This window comes from Hemitrygon akajei, chromosome 3, assembly GCF_048418815.1.
Source record: "Hemitrygon akajei chromosome 3, sHemAka1.3, whole genome shotgun sequence".
Lineage (NCBI taxonomy): Eukaryota > Metazoa > Chordata > Chondrichthyes > Myliobatiformes > Dasyatidae > Hemitrygon > Hemitrygon akajei.
The window spans coordinates 39,335,804-39,353,861 of NC_133126.1; the positions used below are offsets into that span (position 1 = coordinate 39,335,804).

Consider the following 18,058-nt stretch of genomic DNA (forward strand, 5'->3'; position numbering starts at 1 on the left):
GATATGGGGAGAAGGCAGGAGATTGGGGCTGAGAGGAAATTTGGATCAGCCATGATGAAATAGCGGAACAAACTCAATGGCCCAAATGGTCTAATTCTACTCCTATATCTTATGGTCTTTTGGCCTTGTGACCCAAGCAATTCACTCAGTTTAATCCACCTCCTGAACTGCAAAGTAAACAGTAAGATAAGCATGTTAATCAAATTGGGAAAGAAAAGGAGAAGAGAAATACTGCTGACTAAATTAACAGTTACAGGAAAAGGAATGAAGCTTAACAGGATGAGAGGCAAATTACAATCACCACAGAAAAAGGAGCAAAGCTTCTTCAATGCCAACATTTCTGGATAAATGTGTCTTTAACTTCAACATTAGCTCTGCCTGTTTATGTATTATGTGGTTCATTTTCCAATGTTTGAATCTAATGGCATTTCCCTTTTGCCATTGAACTAAAGGCACTAGCAATTCAAATCACTCTGAGCTTAGCCTGTTTTAAATGTTGATTTTGTTTAGATTCAGTTCACAGTTAATGGAAATTTGCACAACCCCAGCAGGAGTACTTTCTTCAGGGATAAACCAATACAAGAATTACCAGAGGACAGCAGAAGAGAAATATATACCATTCCCTGCAACTCCCACCTGAACTGACTGCTTACCCAAAACTGGGCTACGAAACCCTGGTGAATAGAGGCATTGCTGTTTAAAATGCAAAGTGCAGAGTGAAAAAACCTTATATCTCACAGGTTCTTTCAATTTTGCTCCTATTACGATGTCAAATGAACTTCAGTCGATGTAAGCAGGAGAATTCTCTGTTTGAAAGGGTGTTGATGTAGGAAGACTATCTGAGGAATGTAACTCCCCAGTGAGGTTGATCACACTGCCACAGCTTTCAGCCCAGCAACTAGATAAATTAATCATGGATATAATTTTCAATTTATTCTGCTGCAGTGACAATAGCAGGACAAACAATCAAGTTAAAAAACTCAAGCCCAAGTGGTATGTATTGTGTAGCTTAGTAGACAGAAATTGGCTTCAGAACTACATTTGGAGAACAAAACCTGGGAGAGACAAAGAGACCATTTTTTAAAAAAACTTGCTGAGGTTGGTGTTAACAAGATATTAACAATCTCAGAATAATGGGAAATTCACTATCTTGTCAGCACCACTGCCATTTTGCAGTGATTGCTGTTGGCCAGCCAACTTTTCTAATTGCGGGTAATTGAATGTGAAAATCTGATTCTTGTAGCAGGATTCAGAGTCTGGTTGTCACTTTGGGGCTGAATATAGAAGAAGCTGGATCAGATGCATTAGTGTCAGTGTTTTTTTTTGGTGTTATATTGTAAGCAATGACTGAAATTGCCAAAAGCTCTGACTCTAATGCTGATTGTCAGGCTGTATTTGAATTGGTGCTGGGCATCAGGTGAATGGCTAAAGCCACACCATAAGGAATTAGGAACCTCACAACCTGGGAACTGGTAGGTCTGTATTTTGCCTGGTTCTTTTCCTTTCTGAAGTGTATACGAGAATGCTGCTTCACTCCTTGAAAGTTGTTTTTTTATAACCTCCTTCCCCTTCAGACATTCGGGTTGGTAGAACTGAACGCACCCTGTTTGCAATCATAACACACGCAGCACAAGCATTGTGCTGCAGCACCAATGAACTAACAGATTAGAAAACAGAAACAGTAATAAATGAAAAAGATAAGCAGCCTGTGTATGCTGCACGCAAAAGGAAATATGGATAAGGAAATGTTACACAGTAAGTGGAAAGGGATTGAAGGATTTGCTCAAAGGTCAGATGTAATGCATTTAAATTATTCATGCCTTGGATAAGTCTGAAAAGGTTGATGGGTGTTTGTATTTTAATTTCCATTATGGGTAGGTGCTCCCTTGGGGTTTGGATTTCTTTGTCATTGAACCAGTATTTTTCAATAACCTGACACCAGTGCATGTTATGAGAATATGCACTGATCAATGCTATTGGAGAAATCTTTTGAAGAAAAAAAAATTCCCCAAAGGTTTGATTTCACAGAGCCTAACCAATAGTAGAAACAATTGAACCAGCGTCAATCTGATGAGGATAGCAAGGAAAAGGTATCAAAGCTATCAAACTCAGACAAAGAAGATAGAAAAAGGTGTATTCCTGAGACAGGACTAGAGACACTTGATTCTTTGTTCTTTCGAACATGACAATATCACCACGTTCTGTGGGAAGAGCCCAAAGTTAATGTTTCAGGATGAAGAACCCAATTCTGATGATGAGTGTTCGATCTGGAACATTAATTCTGATGCTCTTACCATGCATGTGACCTGCAATTCCAGCGTTTTCTGTTTTTTGTTTTAGCTTTCTAACATTATGTTTTGATAGTCATCATAAAGACATAAAGATCAGCTTTATTTACCACATGTACATCGGAACATGCACCAAAATGTGTCGTTTGCCTCACCTTTTCTTTGTGATGCACTGGGGACAGCCCAGAAAGATCGCCACACTTCCAGCACCAACAGAGCATGCTCACTGCTCACTAACCCTCAATGTACATCTTTTGGAATGTGGGAGGAAACTGGAGCAGTCGGAGGAAACCCCAGGTGGTCACAAGGAGAACGCAGGCACTCCTTGCAGACAGTGACAAGAATCGATCCCCAATCAGTGATCATAGAACATAGTACTTAGAACATTACATCACAGTACAGGCTCTTTGGCTCTCTCTGGCACTGTAAAGAAATAGTGTTAACCACTACTCTGTGCTATAATATTAACTTAATTGGCCGTTGTCCTTATTTTGTGTTGTCCTGTGTTCTACATAGCAACAAAGTAATAAGCAGGATTTATACATACGTAATACAAAGTGCTTTGTCCATGTCTCACATTCTTTCTACAGAGGTACATTTACTTCTATTTCTCAAAGAATCAAAGAAAGTACATTTATTATCAAAGTACGCATAAATTTTACAACCTTGAGATTTGTCCGCTTACAAGCAGCCACAAAGCAAGAAACCCAAAACAACCCAATTTAAAAAAATAAAGACCAACACCCAATACACAGAGAAAGAGAAAAAAGCTCAAATCAAGCGGACAATTGAAGTGAGCAACAGCATTCCGAGCCAAATTGAGTTTCTGCACCCGTTCCATATACCACGAGAGGCATTTGTTCAGCCATTCAGTTAGATTCTGACTAATAAGTAACTTATTTTGTTTGAAAGTGACCTGCATTTAATTATAACATCATGCTCTCTGATTCTAGATGCCCACTGAAAAGGACATGTTCTTGTAATCCCATAGGTTCATTTCAAGCAGGTACACACTCTGGAGTATAAACCATGTATTTTCAACCTACTTTTGAAAAATGAACACTTTAATACATCATTGAATTTCAACTGCGTCCTTCCTATGTAAATATTTCTTTGCAGAATATCCAGAGTTGAATGCACACTCCTGAGTTCCAGTTTAGTTATTTAGTCGCAGTTTGTTCTGGTGCACGTTTTCAGTAAATCAAATGCGAGTATGTCTCAGCATTAAATCGAAAGAGATGACCTTTGATGACACATCTGACCAATCTGAGATAAGTTTTGTATCACCAAAAGTTTAGGTACTCAGGATTCAACTCTTTAGAATATAGAGATATTATTGGAAGGAGAAATATGCAGTGAACTAGCAAAGTTTGAAAGCATAAATTCCTTTTTTATTAAATGTGATCGTGAACAATAGCCAGATCAGAAATGCTGATCAAGTCAACTAGTTCCCAAAGAGAACTCTGATAGGCCAGTCAGGTGCTTCTCTGCTGCTCAGCGATAGAACACAAAAAATGTACAATTAAGAAACATTGAAAAATAGTAGAAATACTGGAGTCATGATGATCATGATGAAGTCTGCGGGACAGAGACGTTTATACACAAGCTGTCCTCCATAATTCAGAGAGATTGAAGGATAAGGTTACAGGGTGACAAAATGTGACAGGAGCACTTGGAACTAAAAAATAATCCCTACCGGGAGAAAACAGCACCTGATCTTTCCACACTGTTCTCCAGCAGTTTAAGGACTAAGCCGGAACATAACTCACAAGTGCTCTTGAGAGTCAGGTGTGAACCCTACCTACCAACAACCAAGCATTGCCATCCTGGTCCCCTTCATGATAGCTTATGAAGAAGCATGTGATTTGATGCACTATCAATAACTCTCGGAGACGGGAGGTGAACGATAGGCTTTTATTAGCAGCAAAAGTGACTACAACATCTTGGAGACTGAGGGAGGAGCAGTGTCTCCAATCGCCTTTATACAGGAGTCTGTGGGAGGAGCCACAGGAGCAGTCAGCAGAGGGGCGTGTCCAGACAGGTATACACATAGTTTACCGCATGACTTCCCTCCTATAGATAGATGATAGATAGATAGATAGATACTTTATTCATCCCCATGGGGAAATTCAACTTTTTTCCAATGTCCCATACACTTGTTGTAGCAAAACTAATTACATACAATACTTAACTCAGTAAAAAATATGATATGCATCTAAATCACTATCTCAAAAAGCATTAATAATAGCTTTTAAAAAGTTCTTAAGTCCTGGCGGTAGAATAGATGATAGATGTTTGTGCACTGGACTCTTGAAGGCTTGGACCCCATTGTCACAGATGTTTCCAACCACAGCATCTGGAAGGCTGTTCCAAATTCTGATAGCACAGTGAAGGAAGCTTCTATCCAGTGTGTAGGTTCTTGCATCAGGCATAGAAACAGCATGAGCAGGCACAGATAAACTTGATCGTGTGGTGCGCCATCTCTCATAAGAGGAAGGCAGCATGGCGCGAAGGTCTGCAGGGCTGTGGCTGGTGTGCATTTTGTATAGCACAGTAGCTGCAGCAACCTGTTGTCTGTGGTGTAGGCTACTGATGGCTAGCTTCTCACGAGCTGTGGCTTCATCTACACCTATAATCCTGAGAGCCTTTCTCTGAGTGAAATCAAGCAGGCTGAGGACACTCTGAGGCATTCATCCATGATAAGCAGGCATACTCCATGATACTTCGTAACTGGGCTTTGTAAACTGTGGCTCTGCCCTCTTTGTCTAGTTTGGATGCTACTTTACGCACAGCTCCTTGGAAAATTATATACTTTCTGCCACTTATGCTGGGCACCGTCCCAGAAACCCTTGACAAACCCGATTAACTCTAACCTGCTGAAGGGTCTCGGCCTGAAATGTCAACTGTACTGTTTTCCATAGACACTGCCTGGCCTGCAGAGTTCCTCCAGCATTTTGTGTGTGTGTAATCTAATCACGGGACAATTTACAATGACCAATTAACCTGCCCAGTCTGCCTTTGGACTGCGGGAGGAAACTGGAGCACCCAAGGAAAACCCATGCTTTCCGCAGGGAGGGTGTACAGAAACCCCCTAAAGAATGACACTGGAGTTGAACTTTGAACTCCGAAGCCTGGAACGCTCGGAGCTGTAACAGCGTCATGCTAACTGCTACTCTATTGCGGCGCTTGGTGTTGATGGGATATTTAAGAGCTTTAAGGTTTCATCTGTAGGTAGACCGGACCTCAAAAGTACAAAGGAGGACAGGGATCGTGGCTGGCAGACTATGAGCTTTGTACCAGGTCAGAGTTCTTAATCTTCGAACATCCTTTATGTCAGGCATCCAAGGGCTGTGCTGGAAATTTGAATGCAGTGCTAAATTGATGTTGACTGCTTCTCTCCCTAATGAATTCATTTCCATTCTTAGTTCTCATTTGGCTGGGAGCTTTGGATATTTGGCCATAAGTTAAAAGTGTGTGTGTGTGTGTGTGTGTGTGTGTGTGTGTGTGTGTGTGTGTGTGTGTGTGTGTGTGTGTGTGTGTGTGTGTGTGTGTGTGTGTGTGTGTGTGTGTGTGTGTGTGTGTGTGTGTGTGTGTGTGTGTGTGTGTGTGTGTGTGTGTGTGTGAGAGAGAGAGAAAGAGAGTGAGTGGAAGGTCAGTGGCATAGAAATGCCAAAGGACTTGACTGATCCACCCACCTTCTGACTCAAAATGGCAAGGAGCACAGGAAAAAAGAAATGCAATAGAATTTTACTAACATCTGTCCATAAATAGACAAAGACTGACAAACAACCAATGTACAAAAGAAGGCAAATTGCAAATAAAAGTAATACTAAGAACACGAGTTGAAAAGAGGCCTCGAAAGTGAATCTGTAGGCCATAGATTCAGTTCTGAGTCAAAGTAATTGAAGTTATCTGCACTGGTTCAGAAGCCTGATGGTTGTAGGGTAATAACATTTCCCATACCTGGTGGTGTGGGACGTAATGCTTCTGTACCTCCTGTTTGATGATATGCTGCTTTCTTATGACAGTGCTTCATGTAAGTATACTTAGCGGTGGGAAGGGCTTCACCTGTGATGCACTGGGTTGTTTCCACCACTTTCTGTGAGATGGTTGGCCTTGATCATCTTGTATCAATGCCAGTCCCACCATGTCTGAAACAGCCACTCTACGGTCACAGTGAATTTCAATGTTGACAAGACATTGCAGTCAGTGGACAGAACTTTCAAGCTGCTGGGTTGAGTCAGAATGTGGTGCCAACCATACCCGAACTTAGTGGCAAATCATCTAAAGCTATCTTCCCTCCCACGCTGAATGCATAAAGTTGTACAAAGTAGATGTAGGCAAAAATATATTACATTGATCACCTTTTGTCCAAAAATAAGCTTTGTTATATTTGCCATTTCTGTAGTTTTATGAACTTAATTTCATATTAATGATTCTAGACCCAAGTAATCTTTTTTAGAAGAAATTGATCTCAATGACTGCTTGCTTCTGCACTTGTATTCAAACTCAATAAGTCTCCCTCAAGAAGTTTAGAACTGAGTATTCAAGCTCTCAAGCTTCCCGTTATTAGTCTTTCCTTTGCCCAGCTTTGAAGTTCCTGCATGCTGACAAATCTTTACTCTCTCCCCTCTTGTTGTTCCCCAGATCACAGAGTGAGCCAGACACCCCCATCTTCTCCCAACGCCCCCCCCCCCCGCCACATTGGATCTCATTCATTCCGAGACCTTTTGCTGTTCAGTGGCTCAGTTGCACTAAAAAAAACTCGACGAAATCATGACTGATGAGTGGTGTCTACTTGGAGATGCAGAAAACTGGGAGCTTGTGCTCCTAGGGGTTTGACAGTGAGTGGAAGGTCAGTGGCATAGAAATGCCAAAGGACCTGACTGATCCACCCACCTTCTGACTCGAAATGGCAAGGAGCACAGGCAGTTAGAGCAGTGACTATCTGCATTCAGTTTGAACAATACATACATGCAACTAGTGAGAGAGCTGAAAAAGTAACGAGGTCAGTAAAGATAACTACACATGACGTCACTGGCAGTGTGGAAAAGAATGCATTTTTTAAGCTGTAATTAACAAGAAAGCAGATAAAGCATAAAGTGAATGATTCTGATTCTTCTAACACATCCACTTTTCTCTTTGAAATTGCTTCTGTCATATAGGATTACTGACAATCAAGGAAAAAAAAATGAGCAGTTAAAAAGAGCGAAGAGCATGTTATCTTCAAAATGTACAGCTCTCTGCCTTAAGACCGATATTCTTACATTCACATACTTTGCTACACAGTGAGAATTATATTTTACATGCAAATTGATTCATTCAAATCAATCAGTTCACTTTCACACACGCTACGCAGTCAAGCTTACTGTGAGAAACAAACACAGTAATGGTGTAATTAATCTGCAGACATTTCACCATCATCGCATTCTAAAGCAGGGGAGAATGTTTCACAAAGGTAGATTAGGCATTTTCTTTTGGTCATCACCACAAATGTAAAATGTGGAGAAGAGAGTCATTAACCTGATTCATTCTTCCAACAGTGATGGAGTGGGCTCTCGGTGTCATTTGGCATACAAGGCAGATAATGATTACTGCAAGGTCTTAGTGAGGTCTTACTGAAATGGATGCATTCAACTTAACAGAGAGTATCCTTTTGTCACGGGGGACAAAATGACATTGAAACCACATGAATCTGTATGGTTCCAATGTCATTTAAACCAGTCAAAAAGTCATTGGAGAGTAGAGAAAACACAAAACCAGGAGATTGCAAGTCTACAGAAGAAGGAGATTGCTAATCCATTTTTCTTTGTTCACTCTAAAGGAGCCTACTATCCCACAGTTGCAGAATTTGGTTGTCTAACAATCGCAGAGTCCACTGAATTGGCTATTCTTTGTCTGAAGTGGAATTCCAGATATCAATCTTTTAATTTGCTTTTTCCTTCAATGCACCTAGACATACTTTCAGTTTATAGAAACTAGTTTATCAGATTTACCTTTTCTATATGGTTTACCACAATTTTTAAGGTCAACTTTTTAACACTTTCCACTCTCATGCCTGCAAAGCTGAGGTGGAGATGACTTCGAAAGACCTTGTGAGGGACGTGTCTCAAAACTCCAATATGTTTGTCTGAGCATACTGCAGTTTGAGATCATTCAAATTGATACGAGTACTAGTGTACACAAGTTGGATGTGTGTGTAAATGGATCTATTATCTATTCCATGCTATTGTTCTTGGATAAAACACAGCTTATGAATATAGATTTATTTTAGCTTAAAACTATTTTCTGTTAAATTGTTTGATAACTGACTTTCTTTGGCAATAAGCTACCAGTTTCTTGTATAATTTATACCAGAATTGCAAATTTGTCTTTGTAAAATGGGATGCAGAGTTACTCCATAAATGTGATGAAGGAAAGAAAGACCATATCAGAAACAGCAGAATTTGGCTTTAATTTTAAGTTGTTATTTCAAATACAGACTGCCTTAGCTACTGCTTCTAGCAAGCAATGTCTGTCCTTGGCCACCACTGATCAGCTCTCTACACACAACAACAGTTATAACTAAAAGACATCAGTCAGTTGGAACAGTACTACAAGAAAAGGAATTACCATTAAAGCCTATCTCCTGTAGCTGATATGATTGATTTACAGATGTAACACAGGCAGTGCTTCAGGTATGCAGCTAAAATGAGAATGGAAATATCTTGGTCTGCACTGTTGGTGTACGGGTATGAGCCGTACATGATTTTAAAACAATAGTAGGAGTCAGGCCATTGGAGGGTTATTCTCCTTTGATTAGTTAGCAGGATGTGAAAAGCAACCTTCTGTCAAAATATTGACTTGTATTTGCTAAAGTGTCTGCCTTGTGACGCCTCAGGAATTGTGCTCATGCCCCTACCACAACAAAAGTTATCTTCACTTTGATTGTTGGCTGGAGCTGATTGCCATTGCAAATGCTTGACAATTCCAAATGTTGGACATCAAGAATACCAAAACAATTAATGTAATTTGTAGTTAACTTATTCTTTAATGATTAAATATGTTGGTAGTTTAAAATATTTTTAGAACTTTATAAACTTTGCAAACAACCCAGAGGTTTCAAACCTCAGGCAAATAGATCAAGTTAATGTTGATAATCTCGTTTTTAGCTTTACCGAATTGTCAAAGGCACTTCAAGAAAACATTGATTTATTTTGATGGATTTTATGCTAATTATTTGTTATTGATATCCTTGGCATATAACCTAACCTCACATTTAAGGTCACACACAAAATGCTGGAGAAAGTCTGCAAGCCAGGCAGCATGTATGGAAAAGAAGTACAGTCAGCATTTTTGGGCCTGCTGGAGCCCTGCTGAAGGGTCTAGGCCCGAAACGTCGACCGTACTTTTCTCCATTAATGCTGCCAGGCCTGCTGAGTTCCTCAAGCATTTGTGTGTGTTGCTTGGATTTCCGGCATCTGCAGATTTTCTCTTGTTTGAGCTCACATTTAAGATTATATTTTATTAAAACATATAATTCTGAAGGAATGTGGTGGAGGAATGCTGAGAGGCTGCTTCCCATGGTTGAAGAGTCCTTATCTCAGATGAGATGTTGAGCATTTAGGAATGACATCAGGAAGATCCCCTTCATTTGGAGTGTTTTGGATCTTTAGAATTCTTTCTTGGAGGCTCAGTCATTTAATAACAGACAATGCTGGAGGAGTTCAGCAGGGCGTGAATGAAAAGAATTTGTTAATGCATCAGGATTAAGAGTGAAGAGGACAGACAGCCAGCATTGAGAGGGGTAGGGGTGGGCAAGAAATGACTCTGAGGTGAATAATGGACTAAAGAGGTGTGTAACCTGGCAGGTAGTAACATGTAGGGGAGGTGGAGTTGGGAGACAGCAGTAGGTAAATGACAGACATCCCACCTCTCCCAGAAGTTCCGGGAGTCTCCTGCAAATTGATAGCGGCTTCCTGACACCCGCGATATGCCGGAAATTGATTTTTGGGAGAGCGGGAGAGGGAGAGGTGAGTTTAACAGGTGTCAATCGTTCATTAGCATAGCTAACGTTATTTAAACTAGCTGGCTAGCTGCTAAGGAGCCATTCTATTGCAGACATCCCACCTCTCCCAGAAGTCTCCTGCAAATTGACGGCACTACCTCCCTGAAATGAGTTTCTGCAGGGTGGGATGTCTGAAATGATAATTGGGGACAGATGGAGAGAGGGAGGAAAAAGAAAAAAAACCAGATGAAGCAATGTGGGTGAGGAGCTTGTAACATTGGGTCACAGTTGCTGGAGGAAGATAAGCAAGAAGACAAAGCATTACCAGTGCTAGATTTGGATAAGTAAAGAAAGTGAGAATAAGAACCGTTGGAGGAGAAGGGAGAGAGATGAATAGCAGTTAGAGCCAGTTGGTTGGTGGGGTGGTGGGGTGATCTTTTGTGTGAAGTGGGTAGATCGAGCTGGGAGGGAGAAGGGGATAAAGATAGATGAAGGGAGTCAAGGATGGAGGTAGGGAAGCAGGACAAAAAATGGGAGGACTGGAGGATCAGAAGGAGAGTCAGGCAATATGTTCAAAATGATAGATAGTTCAAGTTCAGGAGGATTGAGAGAGGTTGCTGGTAAATTAGAATTGAAGGAGGAGAGCCATGATCTTATTGGATGACGGAGGGGGCTTAAGGGCTTGTATGCTTTGCCTGTTCCTGTTTCTCTAGGCCCCTTTGTCAGTCTAACACTGGGCTAGCCACGGACCTCTTTCTTCCAGGTTGATTTAGGCAGTCACTTTCTAGAATGGGGCAGCAGGGTAGCGTACTGGTTAGTGTAAAGTTACTATAGCACCAGCGATCACAAATCAGACTTCAATTCCTGCTGCTACCAGTAAGGAGTTTGTACCTTCTCCCCATAAACACTTGGGTTTCCTACCATACCTGGCTGTGGAGGCCAAGTCACTGGATGTATTTAAGGCAAAGGTTGATAGGTTCTTGATTAGGTCAGAGTGTGAAAGGTTATGGGGAGAAGGCAGGCAAATGGGGTTAAGAGGGAAATGGATCACCCATAATGAAATAGCAGAGCAGACTCAATGGGCTGAATGGCATAATTCTGCTCCTGAGTTTTGTGGTCTTCCGGCCATATTCCAAAGACGTACGGTGTGGTTAGTGAATTGTGGGCATGCTATGTTGGTATGGAAGTGCATTGATACTGACTGTCCAGCTCAATCCTCACCGATTTGATTTGGTGCAACACTAACCTTTACATCTCCACATCCTTATATTTTCATGATAACTTTATTTCAAACCTCATGAGAAACTGGCTGTACAGAACTAATATTTATTGCAATATTTTTTGTAAAATAGATTTTGAAGTCACTATAATACACGCACTATATAAAAGATTTGTCAGCATGCAGGAACTTCAAAGCTGGGCAAAGGAAAGACTGATAACGGGAAGCTTGAGAGCTTGAATACTTAGTTCTAAACTTCTTGAGGGAGACTTATTGAGTTTGAATACAAGTGCAGAAGCAAGCATTCATTGAGATCAATTTCGTCTAAAAAGATTACTTGAGTCTAGAATCATTAATATGAAATTAAGTTCATAAAACTACAGAAATGGCAAATATAACAAAGCTTATTTTTGGACAAAAGGTGATCAATGTAATATATTTTTGCCTACATCTACTTTGTACAACTTTATGCATTCAGCGTGGGAGGGAAGATAGCTTTAGATGATTTGCTACTAAGTTCGGGTATGGTTGGCACCACATTCTGACCCAACCCAGCAGCTTGAAAGTTCTGTCCACTGACTGCAATGTCTTGTCAACATTGAAATTCACTGTGACCATAGAGTGGCTGTTTCAGACACGGTGGGACTGGCATTGATACAAGATGATCAAGGCCAACCATCTCACAGAAAGTGGTGGAAACAACCCAGTGCATCACAGATGAAGCCCTTCCCACTGCTAAGTATACTTACATGAAGCACTGTCATAAGAAAGCAGCATATCATCAAACAGGAGGTACAGAAGCATTACGTCCCACACCACCAGGTACGGGAAATGTTATTACCCTACAACCATCAGGCTCCTGAACCAGTGCAGATAACTTCAATTACTTTGACTCAGAACTGAATCTATGGCCTACAGATTCACTTTCGAGGCCTCTTTTCAACTCGTGTTCTTAGTATTACTTTTATTTGCAATTTGCTTTCTTTTGTACATTGGTTGTTTGTCAGTCTTTGTCTATTTATGGACAGATGTTAGTAAAATTCTATTGCATTTCTTTTTTCCTGTAAATACCACAAGAAAATGAATCTCAGGTTGGTATTTATGTACTTTTTTACACACACACACACAAAAGATCACATAAGAGACATAAGTATCTGACTTGAATCCTGAATTCTTGTTAAGAGGATTTTACACACCAGCTAGATGATTATCAACTGATTTGCCGACAACACTGCTGCTGGTGGATGATTCACAGATGGTGATGAGTCAGCAAGATAGGACAGTTGATTGAGCAGTGCTGCAGCAACAACCTCTCACTCAAAGAGCTGATTGATGATTTTAGGAAATGAAAGGAGAACTAACAGGTGCCACTCCACATTGGGGGACTGGTAGTGGAGAAAGTCAGCGGATTTTAACGCACCAGATGTCCTGCGCTGGACCCAGCAGCCAGCATTTTTACTTTTGTTTGAGGTTAAGGAGGTTCATCTTGTCACCAAACATTCTTACAAACTTCTACAGATGTCCTGTTGAGAGTATTGTTGTTGGTCACAGCATGGTCTGGTATGGCAATTCAAATGCACAGGAACAAAACAAGCTGCAAAAAGTATGGGCTCGGTCTAGTATGTCAGTAGCATCAGTCAGGAGGTATTGCCTCGAAAAGGCAGCATCCTTCACCAGCAAAGCTTCCTACCATCAGGGCCACAACACCTTTTCACAGCTACCATCAGGAGAATCACAGAGAACTCCAGCACAGAAACAGAGCCCTCGCGGCTGGACCGAAACCATTCAAACTGCCTACTCTGGACAAGCTGCACCGGGACCATAGCCCTCCATATCCCTACTATCCATGCACCTATCCAAACTTCTATTAAATGGTGAAATCCAGCAATGTGGACTACTCGTGCTGGCAGCTCATTCCACACTCTCACGAACCTCTGCGTGAATTGAATTTATTTCTTACATCCTTCACGTACATGAGGAGTATAAATCTTTACGTTACATCTCCATCTGAATGTGCAATGTGCAAATTATAGTAATTCGTAATAAATAGTATATACAGTAAGATGTACATCAGAACAGTCAATATAGCTTAGTATCAGTGTGAATTAATCAGTCTGATGGCCTGGTGGAAGAAGCTGTCCCAGAACCTGTTGGTCCTGCTGCGGTACTGATTCCTGGGTTCCTGGGTGGGAGCAGCTGGAACAGTTTGTGGTTGGGTTGACTCAGGTCCCCAATGATCCTTCTGGCCCTTTTTACACACCTGTCACTGTAAAGGTCCTGAATAGTGGGAAGTTCACATCCACAGACAGGCTGGGCTGTCCACACCACTCTGCAGAGTCCAGCGATTGAGGGAAGTACAGTTCCCGTACCAGGCAATGATGCAGCCAGTCAGGATGCTCTCAATTGTGCCCCTGTAGAAAGTCCTTAGGACTTGGGAACTCATGCTGAATATTTTCAATTGTCTGATGTGAAAGAGGCGCTGTTGTGCTTTTTTCACCACACAGTCTGTATGTACAGACCAAGTGAGATCCTCGATGATGTGTCTACATCTTTTCTTCAGGTACGTGACCAAAACTGCACTTAATACTCCAAATTAGGTCTCACTAATGTCTTATACAACTTCAACATAACATCTCATCTTCTGTACTCAATACATTGATTGACAGATGCCAATGTGTCGGAAGCTTTGTTTATGACCCTATCTACCTGTGACACCACTTTCAATAAACTATGGACCTGTATTCCCAGATCCCTTTGTTCTACCAGACTCCTCAGTACTCTACCGTTCTCTGTGTAAGACCTACCCTGGTTGGTCCCACTGAAATGCAAAACCCCACATTTGTCTGCAATAAATTCCATCAGCCATTTCTCAGCCCGTTTTTTCAGCTGATGCAGATCCCTCTTCAAGCCATGATGGCTTTCCTTACTGTCCACTACACCCTAATCTTGGTGTCATCCACAAATTTATTCTTCCAGTTAACTGCATTATCATCCAGATCATTGATATAGACGACAAACAACAAAGAAACAAGCACTAATCACTGTGGCACACCACTAGTCACAGGCCCAATCAAAGAGGAAACCATCTGCTACCACTCTCTGGCTTCTCCCACAAGGCCAATGTCTAATCCAATTTGCCACCTCATCTTGGATGCCAAGTGACTGAACCTTCTTGACCAGCCTCCCATGTGGGTCTTTGTCAAATGCCTTACTAAAGTCCATGCAGACAACATTCACATCCAATAACTTCCCCACAGCTGATGTCGGACTCACTGGCCTATAATGTCCTGCTTTATGTTTAGATCCTTTTTAAACAGCAGAATAACATTGGTCATCCTTCAATCTTTTGGTACCTCTTCCGTCACTTAGGATCATTTAAATTACTAGAGTCCCGGTGATTTTTGCACTTGCCTCCTGTAGGGTCCAAGTGAGCACCTTGTCAGGCCCTGGGAGACATACTGATCTGTCTCAGAGTAGAAGATACCTCCCCCTCGGTAATCTGTGAAGTTGATGCCACTTTGCCTCACCCTATAGATACTGTGTCTGTCTCCTGAGTAAATGCAGATGCAAAGATTGCATTCAACATCTTCCCCATTTGTCTTGGCTCCTCACATGGATTACCATTTTTGTCTTCTAGAAGACCAATTTTGTTCTTAGCAGTACTTTTGCTCTGAACATACCTGTAGAATTCCTTAGGATTCTCCTTCATCTTGTCTACTAGGTCAACTTCATGCCTTCTTTTAGCTTTATGGATTTATCTCTTAAGTATTCTCTTGCATTCCTTATACTCCACAAGCGCCTCATTTGTTCCTACCTGCCTATACCTGCTATGCACCTCCTTTTTTCTCTTAAACAGGGTCTCAATATCTCTCGAAACCCAAAGACTTGTTGTCTTTACCTTTTGTTCTGGCAGGCATATACAAGCTTTGTACTTTCAAAATTTCAATTTTGAAAGCCTCATACTTACCAAGTATGCCTTTGCTAGAAAACAGCCTGTCTCAATCCACACTTGCCAGCTCATTTCTGATACCATCAATATTAGCCTTTCTCCAATGTAGAATCTCAACCAGCGTACAAGACCTATCTCTTTGCTTATTTACTTTGAAACTAATGGCATTGTGGGGTCAGTGGATGCAAAGTGTCCCCCTGCACAAACTTCTGTCACCTGTCCTATCTCATTCCCTAATAGAAGATTTAGTATTGCACTCTCTCTCATTGGGACTTGTACGCACTGATGAAGGAAACTTCTCTGAACATATTTGACAAACTTTATCCCATCGAGTCATTTTACAGTATGGGATTCCCAGATAGTATGTGGAAAGTTAAAATCACTTACTATAACAACCTCATGTTTCTTGCAACAGTCTGCGATCTCTTTTGGTACCTACATGCACCATGACCTCTGGCTGTTCACCCTCTCTTTTAAGAATGCTGAGATGTCCGGGCCCTGACACGTGGGAGGCAATGTACCATCCGGGAATCTCATTCTCGCCCACAGAACCTCCAGTCCATTCCCCTAGCTAACTAACTAACTAATCCACTATCACCACCGTGTTCTCCCCTCTTCCCTTCTGAGTTACAGAGCCGAACTCAGTACCAGAGACCCGATCACTGTGACTTTTCTCTGTTAAGTCATCCCCCCTGACAGTACCCTGAGTGATATCCCTTTTATTGAGAGGGATGGCTTCGGGGTACTCTGAACTGGCTCTCTAACCCTTCTTGACTGTTGCCTATCTTCCTGTGTCCTTCACCTTGGGTGTAACTATTTCTCTATATGTCCCATCTATCACCCCTTCATCCTCCCAAATGATCTGGAGTTCATCCAATTCCAGTTCCAGCTCCAGCTCCTTAACATCGATTTTTAGAAATTGCCCCTAGTAGTTTTCCCGCAGGTGTAGCCGTCAGGGACACTGGAGGTCTCCCTGCATTCCCACATCCCGCAAGAAGAGCATACCACTATCCTGCCTGGTATCTCCATGTCCTAACTAAGCAAATGTAAAGAAGTGAAGGAAAAAAAATACTTAACTTGGCGTTTTCCTTTCCTTTGCTTTCTCTGACTGAAGCGTCTCTTCGCTGAAGCCTCAAAGAGCTAAAGCAAGGAAGTTTTCCCACAGCACTACATTCAAAAACAACTATTTCCCTTCAACCATTTGGTTCTTGAACCAACTGGCACAACCATAATCACAACAGTTTTGCAATACTGTGACCACTTTGATAATCACTTTGCACTAAACTTTAGTTTTTTTATGCTAATTGAGCACTTATTTGTAAAGAAGGTGTTTTATTTATGTTTAATTTATATTTTTCTTGTGAATATTGTTATATGATGCCATGTGTCAATAATACTGCTACAAGCAAGATTTTCCTTACACCTGTCCACAAATGCACTTATGCATAAGACAATATACTTGACTTTGACTGGTGATTGGTCAATAATAACCCACCAGCACAGACTGAAGGCCTGGTCAACCTAATGATATCTGATAGACATCAATAGATGGAACAGGACTTTCAAGACAGTGGTGTCGAATAGCTGTGCTTTGTCATTATCCAATAAGGAGAGGGCAAATACTTATTCAGGGTACCTCCTCTGTAGTGAAAATGACCCTTGGGACAGGTGGAGATCTGTCTTCAGCCTCTTCATATAAGGCATTACCTAGGAAGAACTTTCTATGTTACCCAATATTAGTTTTGATAAATGAAATCTGTTTAGGCTTTATGTTTGCATTCAATTAAATTTCCTCTGATTTCCGTTTCTTTTTATTCCCTGTTTTATAAATATGTTTGCAGTTTTGGTCTCCTTACTAAGAGTGGTATGTTTGCCTGATAAACAATACAATTAAGATAGATTGGATCTCCAAGCTGAGAGGATTGTTCTGAGAAAAGCTTGAGACAATTGTACTTCTGTTTGATAGAATTTAGGTGATATCAAAAAAATGTTCTTCAGGGGCTTTGGGCTTGACACGCAGGTACTGAGAAAATGTTTGCCTGAGCTGGAATGCCTCAAACCAGGTGTCACAGTTTCAGAATAAGGAGTTAGTGTCTAGTAGAGAAATTAGAAGAATTTTCTAGTGTCTAGGACAGAAATGAGATCAATTTTCCTAACTCTGGACCTGTGAATGTTTGGAACACTCTGCTCTGAAGCACTATGCACTATCAGTATATTCAAGTGAACCAAGCTTGAAGGTACAGTTCAGGTAGACAATCAGGGAGGCATCGACTGAACACTGGAATGTGCACAAAGGGCAAATGGTCTACTCTATTTGTTTTGTCGTTACGTTCCAGAAATAACTTCAAGCAATGCCAGCTAGCTTTTACAGAAAGGCTTTTCCATTTCGTTATGAAACCTTATTCATCAGTTTCATTACATTGCCACTCAACTCCCTATTAGCTCTTGTGTAAATCTCATTTCACACAATGACTTACTCGACTGCTCAGCACATGCAAGTCTTTAAGGGTCATTGATCCACATTTGTGTGTTGAAGAATGTCATCCTGAATTGGTACATGATGGAGTGATACAAGTGTCTGTTGCTTCAATACCACCATTGGCTAATAAACCTTG

General features: G+C 41.2%; 1 protein-coding gene across 4 annotated transcripts in view; it reads left to right on the forward strand.

Annotated features, from left to right (window-relative positions):
* Positions 1-18,058, forward strand: part of mdga2a (MAM domain containing glycosylphosphatidylinositol anchor 2a) — a 904,971-nt gene that overhangs the window by 686,929 nt on the left and 199,984 nt on the right. The window lies entirely within an intron of this gene.